At 52.5% G+C, this 8,456-nt stretch overlaps 1 protein-coding gene across 1 annotated transcript in view; it reads left to right on the forward strand.

The window, feature by feature from the left end:
- The window catches only part of RBL1 (RB transcriptional corepressor like 1), a 278,968-nt gene that overhangs the window by 65,139 nt on the left and 205,373 nt on the right, over positions 1-8,456 (forward strand). The gene's annotated exons all lie outside the window — the stretch shown is intronic.

Below are 8,456 nucleotides of genomic sequence, written 5' to 3' on the forward strand. Positions count from 1 at the left end.
ATACTTTGTGGCAATTGATGTCGTTTTTGAGGAAAGAAGGGAAATGGGATGAGGTCTCGTATGTGGACATGTTTTTTTCACCCTCTGAAATCATCCCGAATATCGGGATTGAAAATGGACTGTGGATCAGCGCCCCCACAGGACCCAGTGGTGATGGCTTTGGAGAAGAAAAGGAAAGAGGCGTTGCTCGGCACGCAGCACAGGGCAGAGATGTACAGAGTTGGGGAAAATAAGGGGTCCCAGGATGGGAGACCTGCCGGAGCATTATAAACCACCGGCAGGAGCACAACAAGGAGGAAATTAAGGTTCCGATTCAGAAAACCCTCCAGACAGTCCAGTATCTTCTCGCACCCGCAGTAAGAAAGAACAAATAGTGATACAGGCGCCCCTCAGGGAGGGGTGGGGTCAGAGGGAGGCGACACACTCCTCTGCACCCAGGGTGGGAACAGGAGTACAGCAGTCAGTGTCTCTGTTTGTAGGACAGTCAGCAAGTGATATTCGGAGGAAGCTGCAGAAATTAAGACCGACAGAGAGCAGAAACTGGGAGACTCTGTTAGATGAAGCTTGGAGGGTGTTTAGCAATAGAGAAGAGGAGGATTGGAGGAAGGATAAACAGATGCTGGTAGCGGCGCTACAAGAGAGTTGGGGATCTAGAGGTGTGGGACCCGGGAGACCTTTGGAAAAGGACCAGTGGTGCAAACAAAGGGGACATTGGAAAAGTGAATGTCCAAAGAGAAAAGGGAGAGGAAGGATGCAGGCCCACGTCAAAGAAGATTGACGGGGACCTGGGGAATCTACCCTAGCAGATCCACCGGTTATAATGAAGATAGGGAAACAACATCAGAATATAGAATTTCTAGTTGATACCAGGGCAACATTTTCGGTTTTAAACCAAGGTTTAACACCTACGGATGACGACTTTGTAATGGTAAGGGGAGCTACTGGCCAAAGTGAGAAGGCGTACTTTTTGAAACCTCTTAAATTTAAATTGGGAAAACAATTGGGAATACACAAATTTTTATATATGCCTAACTCGCCAAAACCCCTATTAGGGCGAGACCTATTGGAACAGCTAAAGGCGGAAATAAAATTTGAAAAAGGAAAAGTGGAACTCTGAGTGGGAGATGACCAGCTAATTGAACTTTTGAGTCTGGCCCTCATGGATACGGATACTCCTGTTAACTCAGGAATACCTGAGGAAGTCCAGAACCAAGTATATCCGGGGGTGTGGGCCTCAGAAATACCAGGAAAAGCGAAAAACATTTCCCCAGTAGTAGTCAGACTCAAACCAGGGGCATGGCCTGTAAGAATCAGGCAATACCCCCTCAGGACAGAGGATAGGGAAGGAATCCGACCCATAATGAGCCGGTTTATCAAACATGGGCTGTTAACAGAGTCGGAGCATAACACTCCCATTCTACCAGTCAAAAGGTCAGATGGTAGTTACAGAATAGTACAAGATCTCAGAGCTATTAATAAAATCGTTGAAGATCTGTATCCTGTCGTGGGAAACCCATACACATTATTAACTCAGCTGGCACTGGAATTGGCCTGGTTTACCGTACTGGACCTGAGAGACGCCTTCTTTTGCCTGCCCTTGAGCCCAGAGAGCCAGTTGCTGTTTGCATTTGAATGGGAAAACCACAATTCTGGAAGAAAGACACAACTGACATGGACTGTGTTACCACAGGGGTTTAAGAACAGCCCCACTCTTTTCGGAAAGCAATTAGCCAGAGACTTGGAACAGTGGGAGCAACCACATGGAAATGGAATAATATTACAGTATGCAGATGATCTATTGATAGCCACTGAAACGAAAGAACTGTGTGTAATATGGACAGGCAGTCTGCTAAATTCCCTTGGACTTCATGGCTATCGAGTCTCTCCACAGAAAGCGCAGGTGGCTCAGCGGCAGGTGACTCACCTCGGATACGAGATAACTGCTGGCCAAAGGCCCCTAGGAACAGCAAGAAAGGAGGCCATCTGTCCGACTCCTCGACCACAGACAGCTCCTCGCCTATGGGTATGTAACTATGGACTCTTGGTAAGGCCACTCTGTGAACTGTTGAAATCTAATCCAAAGGACCTCACCTGGAACGGAGAGGCAGAAAAAGCATTCCAGCAACTGAAGAGGAAGCTAATGGCTGCCCCTGCCTTGGGGTTACCAGATACTACTAATCCACTCTGGCTGTTCTCTCACGAGAAGCAGGGAATAGCCCTAGGAATCCTAGCCCAAAACTTGGGGCCATAGAGAAGGGAGTGGCATACTTCTCCAAACAACCTGATGAAGTAAGTAAAGGCTGGCCCAGCTGCCTAAGGGCCATAGCAGCATTGATGCGAAATATCCAAGAAGCATGTAAATTGGCATTAGGCCAAAAGATGACAGTGTTGATATCTCATACTGTATCCACAGGAGTAGAGATAAAAGGGGGGCACTGGCTCTCACCATAAAGGTTCCTTAAGTACCAGGCCGTTCTGGTGGAGCAGGTTGGTGTGGAAATAGTGGTTACAAACATTGTCAACCCAGCGTCTTTCCTCAGCGGAACCACAGGAGAACCGCTGTCGCATGACTGCCTGGAAACGATTGAAGCAGTCTATTCCAGCCAACTGGAACTGAAAGAGGAGCCGCTGGAAGATGCTGAAGACTCTTGGTACACAGATGGAAGCAGCTTTGTTCAACAAGGCATCCGCAAAGCAGGGCATGCGGTAACCGCTATGGATCAGGTAACAGAATCTGCAGCCCTTGCCCCAAATACCTCGGCACAAAAGGCAGAAATAATAGCTTTAACCTGAGCGTTGGAACTAGGTAAAGACAAGAAGATTAACATCTGGACGGACTCCAAAGACACTTTTGGGGTAGTCCATGCCCATGGGGTGATATGGAAAGAAAGGGGACTCCTGTCCACCCAAGGGAAACATATAAAACATGCTGGAGAAATTCTCAGGCTCCTGGCAGCAGTGCAGCTACCCGAAAAAGTGGCTATCATGCATTGCCAGGCTCATCAGAAAGGAAATACCGCTCAGGAACAGGACAATGCTATGGATCGGAAGCCAAAAGAGCGGCTGAGGGGGCGAATTAGAGGCGTGGTCTTTGGTCCCAGACGGTAAAATACAAATTGTGAACCCAGGTATTCCAAAGAGTATCAAAAGTCAGTTGAAGATTTAGGTGGAGGAACAGAGAAAGGTGGGTGGGCAAAGACTCCGCGAGGCAGAATAATAATTCCATTTGCATTATTGTGGGCCGTGGTTCTGGCAGAGCACAGAAAATCCCATCGGGGAGCTGAAGCATTGTATAAATACTTGAGTCAGCGTACGGCTGCCCGGAACCTCTGCACTACCGTTACACAAGTGACACAGCAGTGTGAACCCTGTTTGCAGAACAATCCCAAGACAAGCCCTAAAGCCCAACTCGGACAAATAGGGAAAGGAAACTCTCCAGGGCAGCAATGGCAAATCGATTTCTCAGAACTCCCAAGAAAAGGGCGGGGCCGGAATCCGGTATCTGTTAGTTCTGACGGACACCTTTTCAGGCTGGCCAGAAGCATTTCCTTGCCGAACCAATAAAACTAAAGTGTTACTAGAAGAAATGGTACCGAGATTCGGGATTCCTGCAACAATCTCCTCAGACAGGGGACCACATTTTATTGTAACAATTGTTATAATGAATTAATTGTAGATGCATTACTAATGTTTCTAAAGCACTCAGTTGTATCCAGGCCCAATTCTGGATACAATCAATAGCAGCTGCAATCATCAGGGAAGGAGAGGACGGAATCCTGCCAAGAGAAATCCGAAAGGTAATTTGGGATAATGCAACTGAATTTGAAAGGCAATTCCAATTGTGGTGGCACTGAGTTAATTTTACCTTTGACCCTACTAGCAACACAGCCACAGCCTTTGTACTAACTGTATCGAAAGCCTTGGTGTACAATATATATACGATTATATCCAAGTGGAGACTGGTCACGAGTGGCATCCCTCAGGGGTCCGTGTTGGGCCTGCCCCTGTTCAACATCTTTGTCGGCAACATGGACAGTGGGATAGAGCGTACCCTCAGCAAGTTCACCAATGACACCAAGTTGTGTGGTGCCATTGACACGCTGGAAGGGAGGGATGCCATCCAGAGGGACCTGGACAGGCTGGAGAGGTGGGCCCATGCCAACCTCAGGAAGTTCAACCAGGCCAAGTGCAAGGTCCTGCACATGGGTCAGGGCAATCCCAGGCACAAATACAGGCTGGGCGGGGAATGGATGGAGAGCAGCCCTGAGGAGAAGGACTTGGGAGTGCTGGTGGGCGAGAAGCTCAACATGAGCTGGCAATGCATGCTTGCGGCCCAGAAGGCCAACTGCATCCTGGGCTGCATCAAGAGGAGCATGGCCAGCAGGTCGAGGGAGGGGATTCTCCCCCTCTACCCTTCCCTGGTGAGACCCCACCTGGAGTACTGCGTCCAGTTCTGGAGCCCCAAACACAAGAAGGACATGGACCAGCTGGAGAAGGTCCAGAGGAGGCCACGAAGATGATAAAAGGGCTGGAGCACCTCTCTTATGAGGACAGGCTGAGAGAGTTGGGGCTGTTCAGCCTGGAGAAGAGGAGGCTCCGGGAGACCTGAGAGCGGCCTTCCAGTGCCTAAACGGGGCCTACAAGAAAGATGGGGAGAGGCTGTTCAGTAGAGTCTGTTGTGATAGGACAAGGAGTAATGGTTTTAAAATAGAGGGGGGTACATTTAGATTGGATATTAAGAAACAATTTTTTACAATGCGAGTTGTAGAACACTGGCCCAGGTTGCCCAGAGAGGTGGTGGATGCCCCATCCCTGGAAACGTTCAAGGCCAGGCTGGATGAGGCTCTGAGCAACCTGATCTGGTTGCTGGTCTCCTTGCAGGGGGGTTGGACTGGGTGGCCTTTGAAGGTCCCTTCCAACCCAAACCATTCTATGATTCTATGATTGTTGCCTTAGGATTAAATCACCATGAAACTGTACTTTATCCCATAGAACATAGGGTATGGGCTATGATAAGGGGGGAAAAATGGTGGATTATTGATGTTATTGATGTCGAGGCCTGTGCTGTGCGAGACCAGCAGGGATTTATTTGTGAAGGTAATACCATAAAAGCGCAGGATATTTGTCTGGATATGGAACAAAATGTTTGTCACTTTGAGATACACCCCAACGAGACCCCAGAAACCACTGTGACTTAGAGGGGTATAGGATGTGTTTGCTTGAGAAATCTGTGTGATTCTGTACAAGTTGATGACCTAATAGTGGACACAAGTAACCACTCAAATATTTGCATCTGTAATTTGTTAGTCTCACAGGATGTGACTTTAATGATACTGCTCCTGTCATCACCTATCAGTTGATATGACCTAGTCATGAATTGATTCAAGATTGGCAGCCCATCCCTATTGGAATGACTCTGGCTCTGGTGAGGGAACTTCTGCACCATGAGAATTTAAAGAGGTTGATAAAGCAAGTCCACGAAAGTGGCCAAAAGACTTTAATTACTGTCCAACATGATGCAGAAAGAACACACCAAATAACGGAACGAGTGAAGTCAGACGGAGAGCACTGCTGGTGGGACGTGTTCATGGGTTATTCCCCAGCTGCTGCCAAGATCTTAAACACCCTGACCCACCCGATATTGACACTACTGACAGTCACGGCAACATGAAGGGCAGTAAATCTTATCTTTTGGTATAAACTGAAGAAGCTTGCTGAACAAATATGGGCCTTAAAAATGGTAATGAAATATAATGAACCACTTTTAACAGCAGAAGAATTTGCTTAGGGGAAAGAAAAGGGGGGAATTGATACAGGGAATTAATGGTCTGCTAGATTTTGCTTGATTTAGGAGACCAACTGTCTGCTAGAGAATGCCTAACAATTCTGTTTGCCTTGAAACTCACTTAGGTTTATCAGGGACTGGGATTTGTCAAGACACTGGTATTTGTCAAGGACTAATACGTCTAGCAAAGAATAGAATGTTAGTTCCACCGCAAATTCGGTCAGAAGTCGTTCAGAAACTGCTGAAATCCCCAAGTGAAAGGAGAGCATGGGTGAATGACTGAAGTTCATCTAGAGGGAGATCGGACCCCTGAAGAAGTAAACGACCACCAGAGACAGATCTGAAACGCTAACACAAGTGGTTTTTAATAACCCCGCCTCACTCATGCACATGTATGTCAGTATTGTGCAATCCTAGGAATGTGTGTACCTGCACCGGATACATTTTTGGTAAAATGTGCTGTTGTTGTGCGTGCTTTCAGAGGAGCGATCTCCCATGCACCTGGTGCTGAATTAACATGCCTGCTTTAGAACTCTCTCCGAGTTGTAGAGTTTGATCCATGTGTCACCTCTGTGTCCCTGATGAGCAGCAGGGCGGGGGAGCCTGGCTGGCTCCAAAACTGGTACAGGGTGCGCAGGCTGAAGCTGTCCTGCCCGGTGCAGTAAAGCAGGTGCCAGGGCTGCTATGTCAGCTGGGGGGCAAGTGGGGGCCCAGCTGGGGCAGAGCAGGCTCAGCTGGGGCTGGCAGGCTGCTTCCAAGCATCCTCCCAAGGCATCTCCCCAAACATCCTCCCTCCAAGCATCTTCCCGAGATGTCTCCCCAAGCACCCTCCACCACCGAGCATCCTCCCAAGAGGTGTCCCCGAGCAGCCTCCCCTAAGAATGTCCCAAGGTGCTTCCTCAAGCTCCCAGCCCACCCTGCAACCTCCCAGGATGCTCTCCCCCTCCCCCCCGGGTATTCTCACCCTGAGATCCCTTCTGAGCTGTCTCCCCGAGCCTCCCCCCTACTAGGAGTCACTGCTGAGGTGGCCGTCCCCGGGGACAGAGGGGTGTCACCCATCAAGCCTCACGCTGGACCGGTTCCTGACAGGACAGTGGCCGCGGCAGCGCGGCGAGGGGGAGGTGAGCGGCAGGGTCCCGGTGCCGGCGGGAGTGTCCCTCCCCTCCCGGATCTCCTGGTCCCGCAGGGCGCTGCCCGGCGCGCTCAGCACCGGCCTGCGCGGCTCCTCCGGGGCCGGGGCTCCCTCCCGGCCCAGCTGCCCCTCTCCAGCCGGCTCCCCACATCCCACGGGCGGTTCCTCGTCCTGGTCGGGCTGGTGGCCGGTGGGAGTGAGGATCCCCACGGATATTGGCGAGCGGCCCAAAGGCCGCGGGGATGGGCACTTGGCCAAGCCGCCAGCCCCGCTCCCGGCTGCCCGCTGCTCCCCGCAGCCCTGCCGTGCCGCGGTGCTTTGCGGGCCGCGCCATCGCTGCGCAAGGAGGGTCAAGCACGTGGGGCCGCCCGAGGAGGAGGAGGAAGAGTCAGCGGAGGCTTCCACAGCCTCAGGCCAACCTCAGCCCCCGTGCAAGGGGCAAAGCCCGGCCGCTGCTCTCTGTGCCCGTGCCAGCACGGCCCGGGAGTCGGGGGTGTGGGCTGTGCCTTGGTCCCAGTGGCAGCTGGTGACAAGTGTCGCTGTCTTGGTGGCTGTGGGTGCAGGCCCTGCCCGGGTGGGCAGTGGTGGGGCAGAAAACACCCCAAGGGGATGAGAGCGACGAGGGAGGGCAGCCCCCAGGCAACAGGAGATCTCCTGCCCTCAGGGTGCCTGAGGGGCAGTGGGGCTGAAGGGCCAAGTCCCAAGAGCACCCATCACCCTCCGCACCCCCCAGCCCCTCTCTCACCCCAGTCTGTCCGGTTGGCCGTGTGTCCAGCCCAGTTGATGCCTCCCGGTGCTGCCCCGGGACTCGTTCCCCACACCCACATGGGACCCCGCCACGCTGGAGCCCCCCTCATCACGGCTACATGGGTGCTGGGAGTCGCGCTGCCGAGGAGCCCTCGACACCGCCCTGGGTTAATGTGCACCTGTGCTGGCTGCTCCCTGGCCACCTGGCAAGTGACGTGGGTGGGTGGGGATGGCAGCAGCTCATGGGGGTCCAGGTTGGGTCCCGCTGCAGAGCCAGGTCCTGCGTGGGGCTGAGGCAGGTGTCCCCCTCCAGCCAGGCGCTGGGTCGTTGGTGGCCATCACCTCCATCACACCCCAGCCACCCACCTGGATCAGGCTCTGGGTCTCCAAGCGGGGAGCCCTGATGCTGGAGGAAGTGGGGGCAGCGGGAAGAAGCATTGTTTTGGGATCAACAGGCAGGTCCTGCCTGTGTTGCTCTTTGCAGCATGACTGCTGCAATGGCTGCAGCAACTGCCAACACCTGCCCAGTGGACATGGTAGCACAGGCCCCTCGCACTGGGACAGACAGCCTGGGCTGATGTCCCACAGTCGGGTGAGTCAGGGCCCCGGGAGAGCCAGGGCTCGGTGGCTGCAGGAGGAGCGAACCCCTGTCTGAGGTATCCCCTGGCTCAGGCACTGCTGGAGAAGCTTCTGCAAACCAGGGAGGGGTTGTGGTGCCCTGGAGCATCCCCTTCCCAAGAACCAGCCAGCATGGCCATGAGTCTGTGAGCCCAACCATACCAATCTCCCAGT

This window comes from Chlamydotis macqueenii, chromosome 16 (assembly GCF_036417535.1).
Source record: "Chlamydotis macqueenii isolate bChlMac1 chromosome 16, bChlMac1.mat, whole genome shotgun sequence".
In the NCBI taxonomy this organism is placed as follows: Eukaryota; Metazoa; Chordata; class Aves; order Otidiformes; family Otididae; genus Chlamydotis; species Chlamydotis macqueenii.